The 20900-nt window shown below is 35.5% G+C and overlaps 1 long non-coding RNA gene across 1 annotated transcript; it reads right to left on the bottom strand.

The window, feature by feature from the left end:
- Positions 1-10209: 10209 nt before the first annotated feature.
- LOC127852868 (uncharacterized) lies at positions 10210-16316 on the bottom strand. Its single transcript, XR_008036320.1, has 5 exons — positions 16186-16316; positions 15385-15481; positions 12030-12127; positions 11451-11694; positions 10210-11176 (listed from the first exon to the last, which is right to left on the bottom strand). It is a non-coding gene; the product is annotated as an uncharacterized LOC127852868 (long non-coding RNA).
- Between the last annotated feature and the right edge of the window lie 4584 nt (positions 16317-20900).

Genomic DNA, 20900 nt, shown 5'->3' with positions numbered 1-20900 from the left:
TTTATGGTATTATACCCTCATTGATTTACTGTTATGTGCAAATCAATACATCCTCACCGACTAAATGTCAGGAACAAAGCAATACATCCTAACTGACTAACTGTCAGGTGCAAAGTAATACACCCTCACTGAGTGAATGTCATGTGAAAATTAATAAATCCTTATTGACTAAATGTCAGGTGCAAAGCAATACATCCCCACTGACTGACTGCCAGGAGCAAATCAATACACCCTCACTGACTAAATGTCATATGCAAAGATATACATCCCCACTGACTGAATGTCAGGTACAAAGCAATAAACCCTCACTGACTTACATTCAAGTGCAAAGCAATACACCTTCACAGACTGACTGTCAGGTGCAAAGCAATACAGCCTCATCGACTAAATGTCTGGTGCGAAGTTATATACCCTCACTGACTTTCTGTCAGGTGAAAAGCAACATATCCGCACTGATTGACTGTCAGGTACAAAGCAAAACACCCTCACTGACTTACTGTCAGGTGCAATGAAATACACCCTCACTGACTAAATGTAAGGTGCAAAGTAATACACCCCACTGAGTGACTGTCAGATGCTAATCGATACATCCTCACTGACTGACTGTCAGGTGAAAATCAATACACTCTCACTGACTAAATTTTAGGTGCAAAGCAATACATTTTCACTGACTGACTACCAGGTACAAATCAATATACCCTCACTGACTAAATGTCAGATGCAAAGCAATACATCCCCACTGACTGACTGTTAGGTACAAAGCTTTATACCCTCACTTACTTACTGCAAATGCAAAGCAATACACCCTCACTGACTTACTGTCAGGTAGAAAGCAATACATCCCCACTGACTGGGTGTCTGGTACAAAGCAATATACCCTCACTGACTTACTGGCAATTGCAAAGCAATACAACCTCACTGACTAAATGTCAGGTGCAAAGCAATACATCCCCACTGACTGAATGTCAGGTACAAATAAATAAATCCCCACTGACTTACTGTCAGATGCAAACCACTGACTAAATGTCAGGTGCAAAGAAATACATCCTCACTGACTTGCTGTCAGGTGCAAAGCAATACACCCTAGCCGACAGAATGTCAGGTGCAAAGCAATACAGCCTCACTGGCTTACTGTCAGGTGCAAAGCAATACACCCTCACTGACTTACTGTCAAGTGCAAAGCAATACAACCTCACTGAGTAAATGTAAGGTTTAAAGCAATACATCCTTATTTACTTACTGTCTGGTGCAAAGCAATGCACCCTCACTGACTTACTGTCAGGTGCAAAGCAATACACCCTCACTGACTTACTGTCAGGTGTAAAGCAATACACCCTCACTGACTTACTGTCAGGTGCAAGCAATACACCTTCACTGACTGACTGTTAGGTACAAAGCAATATACCCTCACTGACTTACTGTCAAGTGCAAAGGAATACACCATCACTGAGTAAATGTCAGGTTTAAAGCAATACATCCTTATTTACTTACTGTCAGGTGAAAAGCAATAAACCCTCACTGAGTGAATGTCAGGTTCATAGAAATGTATCCTCACTGAGTAAAGGTCAGGTGCAAAGCAATACACCCTCACTGACTGACTGTCAGGTGCAAGCAATACACCCTTACAAACTGACTGTCAGGTACAAATCAATATACCCTCACTGACTAAACGTCAGGTGCAAAGCAATACACCCTCACTGACTGACTGTCAGGTACATAGCAATACACCCTCACTGACTAAATGTCAGGTGCAAGCAATACACCCACACTGACTGACTGTCAGGTACAATACAATACACCCTCACTGACTAAATGTCTGGAGCAAAGCAATAAATCGTCATTGAGTAAATGTCAGGTTCATAGCAATACATCCTCACTGAGTAAATGTCAGGTGCAAAGCAATACACCCTCACTGACTTACTGTCAGGTGCAAGCAATACACCCTCACTGACTGACTGTGAGGTACATAGCAATATACCCTCACTGACTTACTGACAAGTGCAAAGCAATACACCCTCACTGACTAAATATCAGGTTTAAAGCAATACATCTTTATTTACTTACTGTCTGGTGCAAAGCAATACACCCTCACCGACTAAATGTCAGGTGTAAAGCAATAAACCCTCACTGAGTGAATGTCAGGTTCATAGCAATACATCCTCACTGAGTAAATGTCAGGTACAAAGTAATACACACTCACTGACTAAATGTCATGTGCAACGCAATACACCCTCGCTTACATACTGTCAGGTGTAAAGCAATACACCCTCACTGAGTAAATGTCAGGTTTAAAGCAATACATCCTCATTTACTTACTGTCTGGTGCAAATCAATACACCCTTACTGACCTACTGTCACGTGCGAAGCAATACACCCTTTCTGAGTGAATGGCAGGTTCATGGCAATACATCCTCACTGAGTGAATATCAGGTGCAAAATAATACACCCTCACTGACTTACTGTCAAGTGCAAAGCAATAACCTCACTGAGTGAATGGCAGGTTCATAGCAATACACACTCACTGAGTAAATGTCAGGTGCACAGCAATACACTCTCACTGACTTACTGTCAAATGCAAAGCAATACACCCTCACTGAGTAAATGTCAGGTGAAAAGCAATACACTCTCACTGACAAAATGTAAGGTGCAAAGCAATACACCCTCACTGACTTACTGTCAGGTACAAAGCAATACTCTCACTGACTTACTGTCAGGTATAAAAGAAAAAAATATCACTGAATGACCTTCATGTGCAAAACAACAATCAGACTGAATGCCTGTCTGGTATAAAACATCCTCTCTTACTGAATGTAAGGTGCAAAGCAATACACACTCATTTATTCAAAAAGTCCATATTAAAATTAATACACAACGTGATACACTGTAAGATTTGTGAAGCTTGTCAAAATACTTTTAAAGGAACACATGTTTTGTATCATTTATATGTAAAACCAAGACCATGTGTCAACCATACATAGATAGCATATCCAAAATCTAGATAACTTCAAAACATGTGCATTGCAATTATAGGTAAATGATATGTGAATAATGTAAATGGTCAATCAGTAGTCATATACAGCATATTAATTTATATGTTCTTAAATTACTATTAACAAAATACAGTGATATACTTTCAGTACAGCACTTTACCCATTTATGCATAGCGTCTAGAAAAAAAGGCCTTGGCAAACAGTGTAGACCCAGATGAGACGCCGCATGATGCGGCGTCTCATCAGGGTCTGCGCTGTTTGCTTAAAAGATCTTCTGTAAGAAATATTCTAAATATAGAAATAAATATACTAGACATTCCTATTTTTGGAAATAAAGTGATCCAATTTAGATAGATGGAAGAGGCCACTAGGCATAATTGGTTTCAAGAAAAAAACTTGTTTTGATTATTATGTAGACCGCTCTGTCTTCTTGTTCAATGTTGTCTGGCTTGGTGTTAGATCAAAATCAATTGCAGTATGAATGAATAATGACCTATTATTTTCTAATAAAAACTCAAACATTAAACGTCTAAGAACAACTAAAACCAATCAGAGGCTTTTAATCATGACGTTAAAGGTGAAAGTATGTACAATATACTAACTCAAATCCTCGTGTAATTTAACGTAAAACCTTCAACTTAAAAAATAAATATTAAAGTCAACCATTTTGCTGGTAGGGACCCCATAGCCATGCATTTTATTAAAGTGCATTCTAGACTGAAAGAAACAAATAAATGTATGGCATGCTATGTAAGAAAGAACTTGACAGGATTAAACATTTCTGTTTTGTCAACATTTTTTCCGGCTAAGTCTTACTTGATTGAAAACCAACTTCGCGCTAGTTTCACACTGTAGTCTCCGATTTGAAATCCAGCGCTTTAATAACTGAGCTAGCACTTATTTAATTGTACATACGTTCATTGTTTCGTGAATAGGTTTTTGTGTATTGAACGGAAACTTTATATGAGCGTTGTTTATACTATGTAGAAATTCAAGACGATTTTTGTGGGTATAACGCTGTTTGTTGCACTTGTATGTGCCCTTGAACTTAGGCGATGGATTTAATAAATCAACATGGCACGTTTTGTATGTGTGTGTGATCAATTCTGATTAGAGAACCTCAATCTTTTGAAAATAAGTAATACTCATACTCAATTAACCTTCTTGAAATGACCAATGTGGTATTTGTCATCTTAAATATTCAACTGTTTTGGTTCTTAAACATTTCTGTGTGAAACCTTGTCATACATATTTGTCATTTTCATAAAATGAACGGACTGGCTAGCTCAGTTATTAAAGCGCTGTATTACAAATCGGAAACTACAGCGTGAAAATAGCGCGACGGCGGGTAACAATCAACTTAAACTTAGCCGGAAAAAAAAGTTGACAAGTTTTTAATAAACCTGGAACAAAACTAAGAATATCAATTCCCTCGCACAACAGTTTTGTGGGTATACTGGAATCGACAAATCGGTCGGTAGATAATAATAAAATACATTGTAGATTATCGGTTTGGTTTGGCATATGCACATGTAACTCACGTTACGCTAATACCATAAATAACAGTATTTTCAGTTTGATATAATGTCATTGACTTAACTCACTTGAGTAGACTACAGAAACTATGGTATATATATAAAATATGTAGGGCACGCTAGAGGGAGGTCGACGTCGAGGCCGTCAGTGGAAAAGTTGGATGGACAATGTAAAAGTGTGGACATCCCTTCATATTAATGAATTACTCTTAGCAGCACACAACAGACCTTACAACAGAGAAAGATTTCTGTGTCGTCGTCCCTCATATCCACCCAACGGCCAAACCGGTCAAGGGATAGATAATAATGATGATGATTGCATAACCAAAAGACTAATAAATCCGCTTTTGACTGTTTACATATAAATCCAAGCCATGGGAGAAGTGAAATTGTCTTTTATCTTAGGCCGACCCCTGTGTATGCATCGTAATGGTTCAGGTTAATGTGTGTGGGCTATATATGAGATACACGTTTAGTAGATACAAATTCACACTTTAATTATACATTTTTAACAAGATTCGTTTTGTTAGCATAAACATGTGATATACATAAATTTTTAAAACACAAACGTTTAAAAGGGCCATAACTCAGTTTATAGCAATGGCATGTGACGGCATTTGACTTGCATCATCCTCTTATCCATATATACCAAGTGTCAATGAAATTGGCCCAAGCAGTTCGGAAATATGGCTCCGGAAACAAAAGTGCTCGGGACAGACGGATAAGGCCAAAATTATATCCCTTCGACTACGGCGAGGGATACAAATCAGATAAGGCAAAACATGAATTACAGCTTTTAACCTTAACAAACCAAATCAAACAAGGCCTTGTTACCACCCATTTGGTCGCACACGGTATCAGTCATAGAGTTGACACTTGCATCCAACAAAACCCTGTGATTTTTTTCTCTATAGTCAGGCAGCATAAGGAGATCATACATATTGAAGTCCATCTACATATTGTGAATTTATAAAGTACATCATACAATGTATACATAACTTAACAATGAGGCAAGATGGAATTGGCTTGCTCAAATGACTCCAAGGAAGTACATTTGTATGATGGAAAGGTTGAATTTATTGTTTTCATTCAGACTTAAATTTGTTTATAATAATTTTGTTTGACATAACATTGAAACTGCTTTAATCAAACATATATAATTTTAAACGATTTTGGGAATATGTATCTTAAACATTTGAGAATATTTTTCTGGAAAATAAATAATAGAAGATAAAATATTGACTCCATATAAGGGAATCAATAGATATGTTAACAATACTCCTTTAGTAGTCCAACAATATTGTAAACTAGAATCTGGAGCCACATCTTTGAACTGCTTTTGCAAATTTTATTGAAACTATGTATGAGTGTATACATGGATAAGATGATAATGCACGTCAAACTGTGACGCAAACCATTTGTCAATAACAGAGTTATAGCCAATTTTTACGTCAAAATACCCTGTTTGTGAATGATATTTCTCTGTCTTGAGCTTTATCTCTAATAAAATATAAGCCCCATCCACGAAACTTACTACAGTTGTTCTCAATCATCTGGGGCTGAGTCACATGCAAGACCCATAACCCTAGAGGCAAAGTCAAAGTTATTGTGGTCAAACACAAATTTGATGAATTATCCATTATTTAGCCAAGAATTTATTGAGACAAACCGTACCCTGACAATCCAGGCGGACAAGTTTATAAGGTGCCGATTTTCCTGGAGTGCAACAAAAACCGCAGGGAGCCGATTTTCAGGATGCAGATTGCCCTTTATTCAGCCATTACTTCATTATGCATCAAGGGACTGTGCAATAACTTTTTACAATTGCTCCCCCAGTATCTGGCTGTGTGTCACAGGTAAGACTCAGGTCTATAGGGTCAAGATAAGGATTACACACTGAGGTCAAATGTTACATACTTTGATAAAATAAGCCTTATGTTTTGAGGATTGAACCATACAGTATGGGATTTTTAAATGCCCTGACGTAATTGTTTATCGTTATCAGGCAGTGAGGCACATGCAAGACCGATGTCCCTATGGCCAAGGTCAAGGTTACATAAATTGTGTTGCACACTGCCTTATAATATCAGAGTTATCACCATTTCTTCAGTACAAATATCATTATATAAGCTAGTTTGCAGATTAAATAAATACACAGACAGCTGACTTGTAGTTACACACCTTCTTGTAATAACCACTTAATCGTTTTTACTAAATAAATCTACTTCATTGAGGATAGTTTAACGCTGAGTTTTATTTTTGAACTGCTTTCATAGATTTCATTATAAAAATGTATTAATCAATGCTTTTATAAGAATAAATCTTTATCAAAGTGTTCCAATCATTGATTCTATCAATAGTCGTGTACAGAGTTTTGCGTTGGAAGCATTTTGCGGAGATATCAAGTCAACAAATTTGCTTGTTTTATAAAGCTGTCACAATTTCAGGTGGTGTATGTGCATTAATAAGTGCGTCTGTCTGAGCTTGTCGGAACTGCAAAATGATCATTAATTATGCACATTTAATAAAGCTTTGCACAAATTTTCACCGTGTGGAGAAGCTTCAGCACATGCATGTTTATAAGAGTCCAAAGGTCTAATTTAGGGATACTTGAGCTTTTTTGGACAGTTATCATTCATCAGGAAATTTACCAAAAAAGCTTTTCAATAAATTTCTAATATGAATCACTTTATTTCCAGACGGCCGGAAAAACGCAACCTACAATATTGAGAAAACCACAAGTTTCCAAAATTTCGGGAGTATTTGAGGCAAAGACTTCTTGTTCATGGAGTCCGTAAAACCTGTGTCTTTGACTCAAAGATCCTCACAGTACAAGTACAATGGGAAATTTCATGAGACGTTTGCAAAAGTCGCTCCATGAGGTCTGAATCTACAACCCTTCATTGGAAGATTGGTTTGTGTGTGATATTTGTAACGCATAATATAATTGACATGTAAGGAAACCAAGCTTTAGAATTACCGGTATAACAAGCTCACTATTACTAAACATAAAATAAAAACTTAAGTTTTGATTGAGGCTGATATTATGCAAAGCTTACCTGCATACATAATTTGGGATTGCACATTTAATTAAATTATAGAACAACCAAGAAAAATGTTGAATCCCTGGTTAATAGTATTGCTATGTATATTTTTTACTCGCTGGTTTTTGGGCAACGAATAATTTTTGTTGAACATGTAAATGTCAATCTTACTAAACATTTCTTAATTTTTAGCTTATATTAATACTGATTTTAAGATGACGCAATTTTTTATACAATAATTTTGAATGTAAAGATGTAAAGATGTAAAGATGCTCATGGTAAGCTTTTGTGATCGCCTTTTGTCCGTCGTGCGTCATCAACATTTACCTTGTTAACACTCTAGAAGTCACAGTATAAGTCCAATCTTCATGAAACTTGGTCAGAACATGTGTCCCAAAGATACCTTGTACAAGTGAGTTCAAAAATAGTTTCAGTTGGTTGAAAAACATGGCCACCAGGGGAAGTGGCAGTTTTCCGTATATGGATATACCTTGTTAACACTTAACAAAAGGGCGCTAGATCGCTCACCTATGAAATGAGCTTACACAGTGGCATGATTTGAACAATCTTTGTCACATATCAAATATCAAAGCTGCATGCTTTGTGGATAAACAATGATTTTGTATAATATTAAAAAGTGACAATCTAAGAGCAATAATTCTGACATTTATCATGCAATTTTGCTCATTATCAAACTTGACTGAGATCATGTGGCCATATAGCTTCTCAGCCATTTTGATAAAGAATGATTGAGAAATGTGAATGCTAGAGTGTTTACAAACCAAATGTGGACGGACGGACGACGGACAAAGTCCGATCCATAAAGCTCACCTGAGCAATCAGGTGAGCTGGAAGGTAACATGTATTGTCCACTCTTCATGAAACTTAGTCAGAACATGTGTTCTAATGATATCTTGGATGAGTCCAAAAATGGTTCCGGTCTGTGGAAAACATGGCCGCCTGGGGTGGGGCATTTTTCCTTATATGCTTTTAGAAAAAACAAGTCTCAAATAAAGCTTTGTTACAATCAGTTACACATGTATATTTCAAACAACATAAACACACACACACACAAAATTAACTTTTGATGCATATATTTATATATCTGCCGAAACAAGAAACCCTTCCTTTTCACAAAAAAATGTTTACTACCCTTTCTTCACATTTCTTCTACTCAGTTGAGCGACCAGTTCCACCATGGCCTTCTTGTTTAATTTATTGCTTAGTGACTCACTTGATGTATCTCACTTGGCTTCTATTAACTTTTGATGTGTTTTGTTGGGAAATTGTGATTTCATATGAAAACAGCCAAGCTAATAAGAATCATATTTATTATATGTGCTATTGTGTACATGTTCATTATTATTGATGTCTTAATAAACCAAGAGTATATCATCAATATGTGTTGTTTTGTTATTGCCGAAATATTGTTATTGCTAGCAGGAAATGTTTTGGGCTCGTATAATCAGTAAAGTCCGAAAAATATTTATAAAATCCTTCTTTGCAATTAATTTCTGAAAATAGAAGTACTAGTACCTAGTATGTGTTCCGAAAATCTCCCCAGAGAGTACATCAAAAGGGTAAATGATTATACTAGTCATACATAGAGCAAAATACTGTACTATGCGCTTGAAATAAGCCATCAAATTTAAATTGGAGTTTATTTAGGTGACTTTCATTTCATTTTCTGCATGTTTGTTTTAATATTCTGTCTTTACTTTTTGTATAAAAAGCAATTATTGATAACATTTCATTAACAGTGATACCCTTCTTGAAAAAGTGCACTTCATGCGCATTTAATGCGCATTAAATGCGCTTTTAATGCGCATAAAAACGCATGTTATTTGCACCGTTTTTTTGCAAAAAATGTGCCAATAACATGCGCTTTAAAGCGCATTTAATGCGCATTAAATGCGCATTAAGTGCACTTTTTAAAGAAGGGTATCACTGTAAATGAAATGTGCATTTTTCTGTTCAAATAATACACTTTTTTAGTGTATAAATGCACCTTTGTGTGTATTTTAAAGCGTATTTAAGTGTTTTTTAGGTGAAATAATACGCTTAAGTACATTTAAGTGTATTTATTCGCTTACCGTTTTTTTTTTGTACCCCAAAAGTATACTTCAAGCGTATTTTGAAAAAAATACGCTCAAGTGTATTTTTTGAAAAAAATACGCTCTAGTGTATTTTTTGAAAAAAAATACGCTCTAGTGTATTTTTTGAAAAAAATACGCTCTAGTGTATTTTTTTTTAATACGCTCTAGTGTATTTTTTTAGTGTATAAGTGCATTTAAGTGTATCTTTGAAAAATGTCTATTACAAAAACATTCGTTTGGATATGAAAAGTGGCCAGTTTAAAAATGATCCGAAAGAACAACAGCAAATAAAATATGAAAAAATCTTTCTCAATCCTCACATGGTTTTTAATATTGTTAGAGGTTTTTTCTTGCCAAACTTGAAATGTGGCACACAAATAATGTAAGTTTCTCGAGTTGATATAAAAAAAAACTAAAATTACATCAAAGATAATTAATTCTTATTATTTAATATATAAGCACTATGGACATTGAAGCACATTTGATATCTACATAACTTTCCAAACTTGGAAATATATACAACCATTTACAATTATTTACACACAAGTTATCTCAGTTTTAACTATAAAGGGGACATATCAACAGCTAGAACAGTATTTTATAATCTGAAATAAATATATTTATTAAAATTAACGTGATAAATAATTTCTTAAAACAAACACTTTCAGAGGGTATGAGAGACATTCGGAGGCCGTAGAAAATCTTAGGAGTGACACAAATTTAAATAAACTTGTAATGTGTCGCAAAAATAATGTAAGTTTCTCGAGTTTATATTTACACAAAATTACATTTAAGATAATTCATTCTAATTATAAAATTTATAAGCACTATGGACAATGAAACACACACTCGCTAGGTTTTCGCAAACAATAACCTGCTCTGTTAGTTTTTGTGGGTTTTTGGCAAGGTGGTTTTTTGTGGGTTTAAGCGCTTTTTTGTACCAAAGTATGTTAAAGTCTTATACGATATTGTGCTTATATGTTTCAGTAAAAAAAGTATTAGCCCCATGCAGTTTAAAGGGAAAAAAAAACACAATGTGCAGGAAAATCATCTTTGTAAGTCAAAAAAGTACAACACAAAAAAATATGAACATAAGAATTGTACACTTCATTATAAAATGAGACATATGTGGAAGATTGCATGGAAAAAACGATAAACCGCAGTGTTCCACAGTGGGTCAATATATTTAGATCGCAGCTGCTGCAGAGAACTCGATCACAGCTGTTGGAGGTACCTGAACCGCAGTGTCCGGAGGAACCTGGACTTCAGCAGTTGGAGAGACATTGACTGCATATGGTGGTGGGACCAGTAGTCCAGTACAACAGCAATTAGGGAACACAACCACAACCGCTAGGGGGACCTGGATGGCAGCCAGTGCCTAGACCTGATCTTGGCGGGTGGAGGGACCTGGAAAGCAGCAGGAGAGACTGGGAAAGCAGCGGCTTGAGTGACATCTACCACTGATGTTGCTTGTGTCCTTCTCTTTTTGAGGATCTGGAATGCGTATTGATCTGCAAAAGATAAACATGATATCACACACTATCAAAAGGGTGAGGCATTCTTCAAACTTGTTAATGTGTAAGGTTTTTGTTTCACTTAACTGTGAAATATTGCAGTAATGGTAATCTTGTTGCGATAATAATTAGAAATTTAAATCAATGCAAGTTTGTTTGCTTGTTGTTTTTGTTTGTTTATTTTTGCAATTTTAATCCTGTGATCACATGTGACTAAACTCTTTTCATCAAAGAAATAGTGTTTTGTAGAAAATACAGTTTGACAATGTACCAAGAAGCGTGGTCTCATTTGACTGTCTGGACTGGCTGGAAGTGTGATGCCTTTTAAATGCAATAACCTGTATAGTTTTACCTCTCAACAAATCCAGCTTTTATTGGTCAAGCACAGCCCATTCTCCTGCTCCACTCTAGTTGGCCAACTCTTGAAGGGTAAAAACCTGGTGTTAAAGTCCATACATCAGTCAGTATCCCCCTGTTTCTTCCTTTTTTTGGCAGGTGATAATGCACATTCTTTCCTTGGGGCAAGAGTTTTACCATCAAAATCAAAATATAAAAGTTCTCATTAAATATGAGGGAAATAAATCCATTCAGTAATGACCGGACTTAGCTATAAATAAAATTTAAGATGACAATAACCATAAAACACAGCCTTAGTAATTCACTGTACACAACATTTACACTTTTTAATTTGTATATGTATCAATTTTTGTTTCAATTGGTGTTATTTTTCCTTAAAATTACAATGCATTTACTTATCCATATACCAGAGACAAAACATAAATATGATAATGATCATAATTAATTAAATAAAACTTAATTAAAAAAGTGATGCAGAAATGAAAATACAAACCTGTTACAACTGTTCTTCAGTATCGAGCCACTTTGGACCTCCTTTGATTTACTACATTGTAGTAAATACACATTGTTTTCATCACACAATACTTCATGCTGAAAGTATTTCAAGACATTTGACACTACAAGTACAATTTAAAATCTTAATTTGCTCAATTATGCCTTAAATGTAGCTCATTATCAATTGCTGACATCTGCTTGTTTAAACAACTTTGCTTCCTGTGCCCTTAACCAATCATAAGTGGCTTGTTTTCAAAACAAAAACTATTAACCAATCAAAAGTATGCAGATGATATACACCCCTTTGTTAGGTATTGCTGCATCACTGATAAGAGATTAATGTTTATGATGCATATTTGATTTAATTGGGGGAGAGCTGATCTCTTATCTGCTGTGTAAGCTTGAGATATATCTACTGATAAGGCAAATTTCAACACCAAAATATTTATGGAATAATACACATCACTGATTACAATTCTACTCTTTGTTACCTTAAACTGAATATCATTACTGAGAAATTACAATCTGTTCATTGTTTATGAAATCACAAATTGCAAAACATGCACACAACCCTTAGCATATTATATTTAATTGTGAATATTTCAATTTAACACACTGAATGGTGTTAGAAAATTATAATTCTATTGTAAATATTATTTTAATTGCCTTTTTAGAAAAATGGTTTAGTAGTGTATGTTGTAGACATTAATTGTATTTGGGTTAAATATCAGTATAAGAAAAATGAGAAAATATAATTTAAATATTAAAAATACTGAAAGTGTCAAAAATATTATGTGGGCTTGCCGGAAGCCCACATAATATTTTTGACACTTTCAATATTTTTAATAAGTGATCCACAGCTTGATTTAGTTTAACGCTGTTAAATGATTCACATATTTTATGAGGAGACAAAATGCAACAATAAGACCATTCACAGTATGTGAAGATAAAAAAGGATTCAGTACAATCCTCCTATAAAACACTATATATCTGTCCTTAAACTGCAGTTATTTGCTATAGTGTCCTTTTTTAATCAAATGATTAAAACATACTGAATATTAGAGTTGAACTTATTTTTATGAAGATGCAATTTAAAAAAGACTTGTCCAGAAAGCATATTTTTTGAAAATCAGAAGATACACTTATTTGCAAAAAAAATGCACTTCACCAAAAAAAAATGCTGCTTGCATAAAAAGATACACTTTGTCTACAGAAGATACACTTTGTTTGAAAAAAATGCACTTCTTACATGAAAAAGTACAGAAAAATACGCTGAAAGAAAATGAAAAAGCAGAAAAAATGCCCTTAAGCGCACTTTCTTATGAAAAAAGTGCAGAATAAATACACTTTTTGTAAAAAATGCAGGGAAAATACACTTTTTAAAGCGTATTTTGTTAAAAAGTGCGTTTAATTTCGAGAAGGGTAAGATTTATTTTTATCCCTTTTACTGTATTTTAAAACTGTGTTCATGCATACATGGACTTTTTTTTTGGATTAAACAAAAATCCAATTAAACATCCTGTTTTGAAATAAAAGAAATGTATATGATTAATTTATTTATGAAATATATTACTTACAATTTGTAAAAATTAATTGATCAACACGAAAACTAAACACCATGAGTTATGGAAAACAAAAGTTTGATCCAATATTGATGTCTTATTCCAACGTAACATAAAAGCATGTTTGCAATTACAAATATTTAAAGGTACTCTAATTATTACAATTTTCATAACATCATATCCACAAAATTATTGATGATGGTGGTGCGAAGAAATAAATATTTACGGGTATGCCTTAATATTCATACATTGGAGATAATAAGTGATATTATGATAAGTATTGCTTGTTAGAATCACAATACCAAGTGATTGACCTTAATAATTATTGATGTGGTGATATCTTTTTTAATGGAGTGGCTTTAGATTCCAACAAAATATTGACTTAAAATAAATATGACTGTATTAATGACTTCATTTCATGAACCAGTTTTAAAGTACATTTTAAATTTATCTACTAGGCGGCAAGGATTTTTAGAGAAACTGATAAACGTCAACTATCTTTTGCATTAGGACAGGAACCGACTAAAGTTAAGCTTACATCATGATGATGACTGATGTTTCTGTTGTGTCTTATCTTTTTAATGCTATTTAAGTCCATTTCAGCATAAAGACTTATTATAATGATAACTATGTTTCCATGATTTTAAATATTTCAACTGTAAATAAATAAGTAATAAATGGACTGCTACTTTCAGGAATCAAATAATGTTCGTTGTGGCCTTTAACCGTCCATTATAAGGTGACATGTAAATAAGTTACGCTAGTAAAGAAAAGTTCCGTTTGCTGACTCAGTCTTCGCACTTACTACTAGACCATACAGGGCTAGTTGCAACTCACACTTTTCCAAAGCTAGCTGGTGTACCAGCTACTAGGTGAAACTACTTATGCCAGTAACTGACAACTGTCCTTCTTGAATCAGTGGAAGGGAGAGAATAGCAATATAAATAATGTTGAAACCAATCACCACACAAGTAATGTGGCCATGCCGGTGATACTCACACCTGTATGTTAAACATAACATGATGTAATCAGCTATGTCAAAGAATTACATATATGGCAATTGTGATGTGTTAACTTTATTTCAACATACACATCTAAACTCATTTTCAAGACATGATATCAAGCTTCACTAATCTGAATGCAGAATTGTAACCTGTAGAATATTTGAGTCTAAAACAACATTCACAGTTCAGTGAGAAGATAAAAGTCTTATTATGACTTCACAATTGTTTAGGACTGCAAAAAGAGTCTACCTAATGGGTTCACCTATAAAGCTTACCTTTTTTTTTTACATAAAGTGATGTTTAACCCATTTATGCCTAGTGAACTCGCCCATTTTTCTAAATTCGATCAATTTATTTCCAAAATTAGGAATGTCTAGTATATTTATTTCTATATTTAGAATACTTCTTACAGAAATTCCTAAAAGCAAACAGCGCAGACCTTGAGTCTGGGTCTACGCTTTTTGCCAAGGTAATTTTTCTAGACGCTAGGCATACATGGATTAAACTATTGTAAGTAAAGCTTGACACTGACGACAGGAAAATAGCTGCTACAAGGAAAATTACATCCCTGACTATACCAATTATAAGTTATAACTTAAACAAATGTTCGGGTCATGTATATTTAAAATCATTCAGAGGCATATGACACGTTACTTTATAAAACTTTAAAAATTCCACTTCAAATTTATTATAATAAAAGCATTGAACACAATGAAAGGACTTCCACCATCACATGTGATATCCTCCAATGCCTCATATCTGATGCACACCACACAGTAGGCCTCACTTCAGTTCCATTTGTCAATGAAAGCCATTCTTCATGACAACCATCCGATTTCCGCTATCTCATGAAGACATCTGTGTTTCAAAAACTTGAGTTATCCCTGAATAAAAAACATAAAAGTTTAAATGACAAAGCAGGGCATGAAAAAGGAAACCATATATAGAGAGAGGATAACACTGACAAATTCTGACACCTACCGACTTACACATGTATAATAATATAATATGCAAAACAATGCCTTTTAAATTGGGCAACCACTTTGCTTAGCTCTCTAAAGGGACTTGTTCATATTTGTTCCATATTTATGAAAATTATCATTAAATGTATTCAGTGTATCCCCCAGAATACCCTGAACCCAAGTTTGGCCCCTTTGGGGTGTGCTTGGGAGGGGCATCCCTTCTAAGTCGTTTTAGAAACTTTATATTGTATGACCCTCCCTCTGGGAAAACAGAGCTTAATGCATGTGTGTAAAGTGTCGTCACAGATTAGCATAAGCAGTCCGCACAGACTAATTAAGTACAACACTCTCCGCTTTTACGGAATTTTTCCTGTCAAGGAAGTCTCTTCTTAATGAAAATCCAGTCTAGGCGGAAAGTGTGATCCCTGATGAGCCTGTGCATACTGCACAGGCTTATCTGAGACGATACTTTATGCACATGCATTAAACCCCGTTTTTCAAATATTATTGTCCACGGCTCCTGCTGCCCCCACCTTTTCTAATACGTCTGGCTTTCAATAACAATAAACCTCAATAAAAGGGGTTTAAAGCAAAACATCACTGCTGATTTGCCTACTACTTCTTACTGTCAACGTTTGTTTTGTACTCCATGATTGTGTTTGGAAGCAGATTTAAAACACGTTTTAATGTGTCTCTAATTCTTGAAGTTGTTACACCGTCATGTGCCATGCGATTTCATAATGATAAAATATCCTCCTAAAAAAATTAAAAATATTTGGTCATGCTGTGTCATATACTTATTAGAAATGGACATGGACAAATAAACAATAACAAATCACAACGTAATAACTTACCCTGAACTTTCAAAAAATGATCAGTAATGTTTTATTGTCAGTTAAAATCATAAAATCAAATCGTAATACTTCAGAAACGCAAGATATAAAGCATTCTTTAAAACATAAAATATGGTGTAAAAAAAAACTTAAAAATGTAGACAAAAGTAAATTAAACGCAATTTTATATTAATAAAGAGACATAACTCTGCAGTTCCTGAGGCCATTTGTTTGCTAATTGAACATGACTGATATATAATTCCCTCAAACATTTTTATAAAGCTTGGTGCAGAACAGTTTCATTGCGCGAGATGAAACAAAAATTCCTTAGGTTTATGACTCCTCACACAATCTGGTGATTGTGTTATCAGCCCCATGCAGTAAATACTTCCAGAATGATTCAATTAAAGTCGCCATGGCGCACTCAATATGGTATCCGCCTAGCCACCAGGTCACGGGTTCGATCCCCACTGTGGGAGCATTCTTAAGATCCTCCCCCAAAACGACAAAAAGTACTGGTTCTACCCAGGAAACAGACTCGAGAACCTTTCAATACGCCTTTGACTTTCAATGCAATCGGGCTAAACTAAATAGGTTTAAACGAAACCTTTTCATCAAGCTTGGTGCACTAGTTATACCCCGCGAGATCAAAAAACTACAACAAATAATCCTTAGGTTGATGACTCCACACAAAATGTCGTGATTTTGTTATCAGCCCTATGTAAAATCCACTTACAACATATCTGATAGAGATCACTGCCCCACATATCTCCTCCCCAGCCATGAACTGATCTCCCAACATTGCCATGATCAGGTTCTCCCAGCAGCGTGAGGCCAGACCTTTCTTTAGACGGATGATCCATTTACCACCGTTCTTATTTTCCTTGTCCTGGAAATAAGTTTCCTTATTTATGATATGACCGCGTTATGACAAAATGGGTCTTATGCCTTATGCAGCCAGGGTAGGTCCAGACCAGCCTTCCATTTGCACACACCAGTCAGGAGCTATCCTGTCCCCTGATGAGACCGCGAAACTATGTGTGACTTTATAGCGGACAGGGTAGCTTTGACCAGACTGCCCTAGTGCATATGACATAAGACCCATTTTTGCAAGACGCAGCTCATATTCAAGTATGATAATTTTTTAAGTGGAAATTGTTGGAATATTATGATGTAGTTCGGTGAGGAGTAGTTATATACTTGCATGTTTAAATGATTACTTTCTTCCAAATATATAAATACTACTATCAAATGAGCGTAATGTTCCAATATGCTGACACATTTGTATCTAGGAGCAACATATTACATAACATACCTACATATAAGTTCAAATTTTCAATATCTAGCTAGCGTAAGATATTTGGCTTTGAGTTACCTAACCCAAAATCCATTCAAACAAATTTCAACATGACATAAAATCCACTTGGACCTTATGCAATATATACTAAATTAATGGTTCATTTTAAACATCAAAATTCAGACTCAACTTATTTACGGTGGAGTATCACCATTCTAAAAAATACCTCCCACGTTGGACGTATCCCTTCTTTAAACAGGTGATAATCCGTGTTGCCGGTGAGATCGCTGGGACGGGCGATGCGGCAGTAATGCCTCCAGAACTGCTCCACCGAGGCAAACGTCCCTATCAGCTTCAGGATAGCATCGTAACTGGCCGACTTGTTTCCCTGGGACTTTCTTGAGTACCAGAATCCATAGTTGTACTGCAGGGGGTGCTCTCCTGGGCCTGGTTTCTGAGTTAAGTAATGCCAATCACTTGTAAACAAGACTTGTTCTATGAAGACAAATCAAATTTAGGAAAGAACATCAAAGTTCAAACAAATGTTGTGAAAAAATTGAAAAAGTGCAGTTCGGCAGCCGTATTGCTTTTTTTAAATAAACTTATTACAGTGCATACGAATGTCAACTGATAAGATTGTTTAAAATGTTTAGACTAAAAGCAATTGCTACTGTTAAAAACCTCAGTCATTTTTGCATAACATAAGTAAATATTTTTCTTTATTTTTTTTTTAGATAAGTAAAGCAGGTAGGTCAAGTATAATGATGATGATATTGTTAACACTTTAGTTGAAAACAAACATGCACACTTCTTCAACATGTTATTTATTTGATTCATCATTTTAATTGACTTGTTTCCCCGGGACTTCCTTGAGTACAAGAAGCCGTAGTGCAGGGCGTGCTCTCCTGGGCCTGGTTTCTCTATTAAGTAATTGAGCTGCCTTCTGGGAAAACTGGGCTTAATTCATGTGCATAAAGTTTCATTCCAGATTAGCCTGTGTAGTCTAGGCAGGGATGACACTTTCTGCTTAAATGGAATTTTCGTTTAAAGGAAGTCTCTTCTTAACAAAAATCCAGTTTAAGCGGAATGTGTAGTCCCTGATTAGCCTGTGCTATTAGGAATTTTAAGGTCCCATTTGGGCAAAATATATATTTTTTTTCCATTGGGAATGGGTCCCACAATCAGACCAAAAATTGAACGAAAACAAATACACTGTCTAATAACAGTAGCCTTGATCCTAAATGAAATCCCTTGCTGGATAAGCCTTTAATTTAACTACACAAACAATTTCAGCACAATACATCCATCCTTACTGAAGCGATTGAGTGCAAACTTTTTATCGTTTTATAGCCATTGTGACCTTAACCAATCTGGCCCCAAATGCAATTCTGAACTAGATCAGAATGTCAGCTAGAGATAGGATTGATTTGACACAAACGTATACCTGAACTTTTGAAGTACAAAAAGTACAATAAACAGCATAATACTGCTAAATTTTTGGTCAGAGCTATGGGCCTTGGTCTGGTGACGTCATGTGTAAAGTTTCAATCGAATATCTGTAGTAGTTACAGAGATATGTACTTGTTGCACAGGCATTTTAAAACGAAAACATAAACCAAACTCTTAGTACAAAATAAATAGGCTTAAAGACTGGTCACAGTTATAGGTCTTGGTAAGTGAATGTTCATAAAGATCCTGAACACATATGTATCATTTTATTTCAATATCTTTAGTAAATATAGAGACAAGGAGAAGTTGCACGAAAAACTTTGACCAGAGTTTTTTGGGTTTTTTTTGTAATAAATTGCTAATCAGATTTATGGATCATGGTCAGTGAACTCAGACCTGAAGTTTCAATTCAAAGTAAAAACAAGAGATGTGTTTGTCAGAAACACAATGCCCCATACAGCGCCACTTTGATATAAAATTTCTATATATCATTTGGCAGGTTTAGAAATTATATCCCTTAAAAAGCTTATTACTTCGCTTGGCTTTTGTTTTTATCCTCACACTTTTTGAAAAAAAGTGGGGATATTGTGGTGATCTCCGCCGTCCGTCTGTCCGTCCGTCTGTCCGTCCGTCCGTTCGTCCTTGCCAATATCTCCTCCTACACTATTAGCACTAGAACCTTGAAACTTACACACATAGTAGCTATGAGCATATGTGCGACCCTTCACTATTTGGAATTTTGATCTGACCCCTGGGTCAAAAGTTAAAGGGGTTGAGGTGGGGCCGCGTCAGAAATTATCACTCATTTTTTTAGGCTATTTTTATATTTACTTCTTTATTTCTACACCGATTCACTTCAAATTGATACTGGACCTCTCTTATGACAATACGGTCAATCTCAACCATTCATGGCCACATTCCCAACCCTGGGGCGCCCCGCCAACATAGGCCACACCCATCACAAATTTCCATTTGCTATATTTTTTTTCTTTTCTACACGGATTCACTTCAAATTGATACTGAACTTCTCTTATGACATTAGGGTCAATCTCAACTATGCATGGCTCCAATCCCAACCCTGGGGCGCCCCGCCCACATAGGCCACACCCACCAAAAATTTCCATTTACTATATTTTTTTCATTTCTACGCGGATTCACTTCAAATTGATACTGAACTTCTCTTATGACATTAGGGTCAATCTCAACTATGCATGGCCCCATAACCAACCCTGGGGCGCCCCACCCACATAGACAACACCCACCCAAAACTGCCTTTATTATAATTTCTTCATTTCTACACCGATTCACTTCAAATTGATACTGAACTTCTCTTATGACAATACGGTCAATCTCAACTATGCATGGCCCCATAACCAACCCTGGAGCGCCCTGCTAACATAGGTCACACCCACCCAAAATTGCCTTTACTATAACCTTTTCATTTCTACACCAATTCACTTCTAATTGATACTGGACTTCTCTATGACAATACGGTCAATATCGACTATTCATGGCCCTATTACCAACCCTGGGGCACACCTAGGTCAAACATTCAGTGTGGGGATACGCGTCGGCCTCTGCCGCGCCATTTCTTGTTTGAACTTTGACTTTGAAGGATGAGATTGACCTTGAATGTTCACCACTCTAAATGTGCAGCTCTATGAGATACACATGCATGCCAAGTATGAAGTTGCTATCTTGAATATTGCAAAAGTTATGACCAAACTTTAACCAAGGTTAAAGTTTTGGGACATAATGACAG

Source organism: Dreissena polymorpha, chromosome 12 (assembly GCF_020536995.1).
Source record: "Dreissena polymorpha isolate Duluth1 chromosome 12, UMN_Dpol_1.0, whole genome shotgun sequence".
In the NCBI taxonomy this organism is placed as follows: domain Eukaryota; kingdom Metazoa; phylum Mollusca; class Bivalvia; order Myida; family Dreissenidae; genus Dreissena; species Dreissena polymorpha.
Note: the sequence above shows the minus strand (reverse complement) of the source record. Positions and strands in the feature narration are given on the sequence as shown.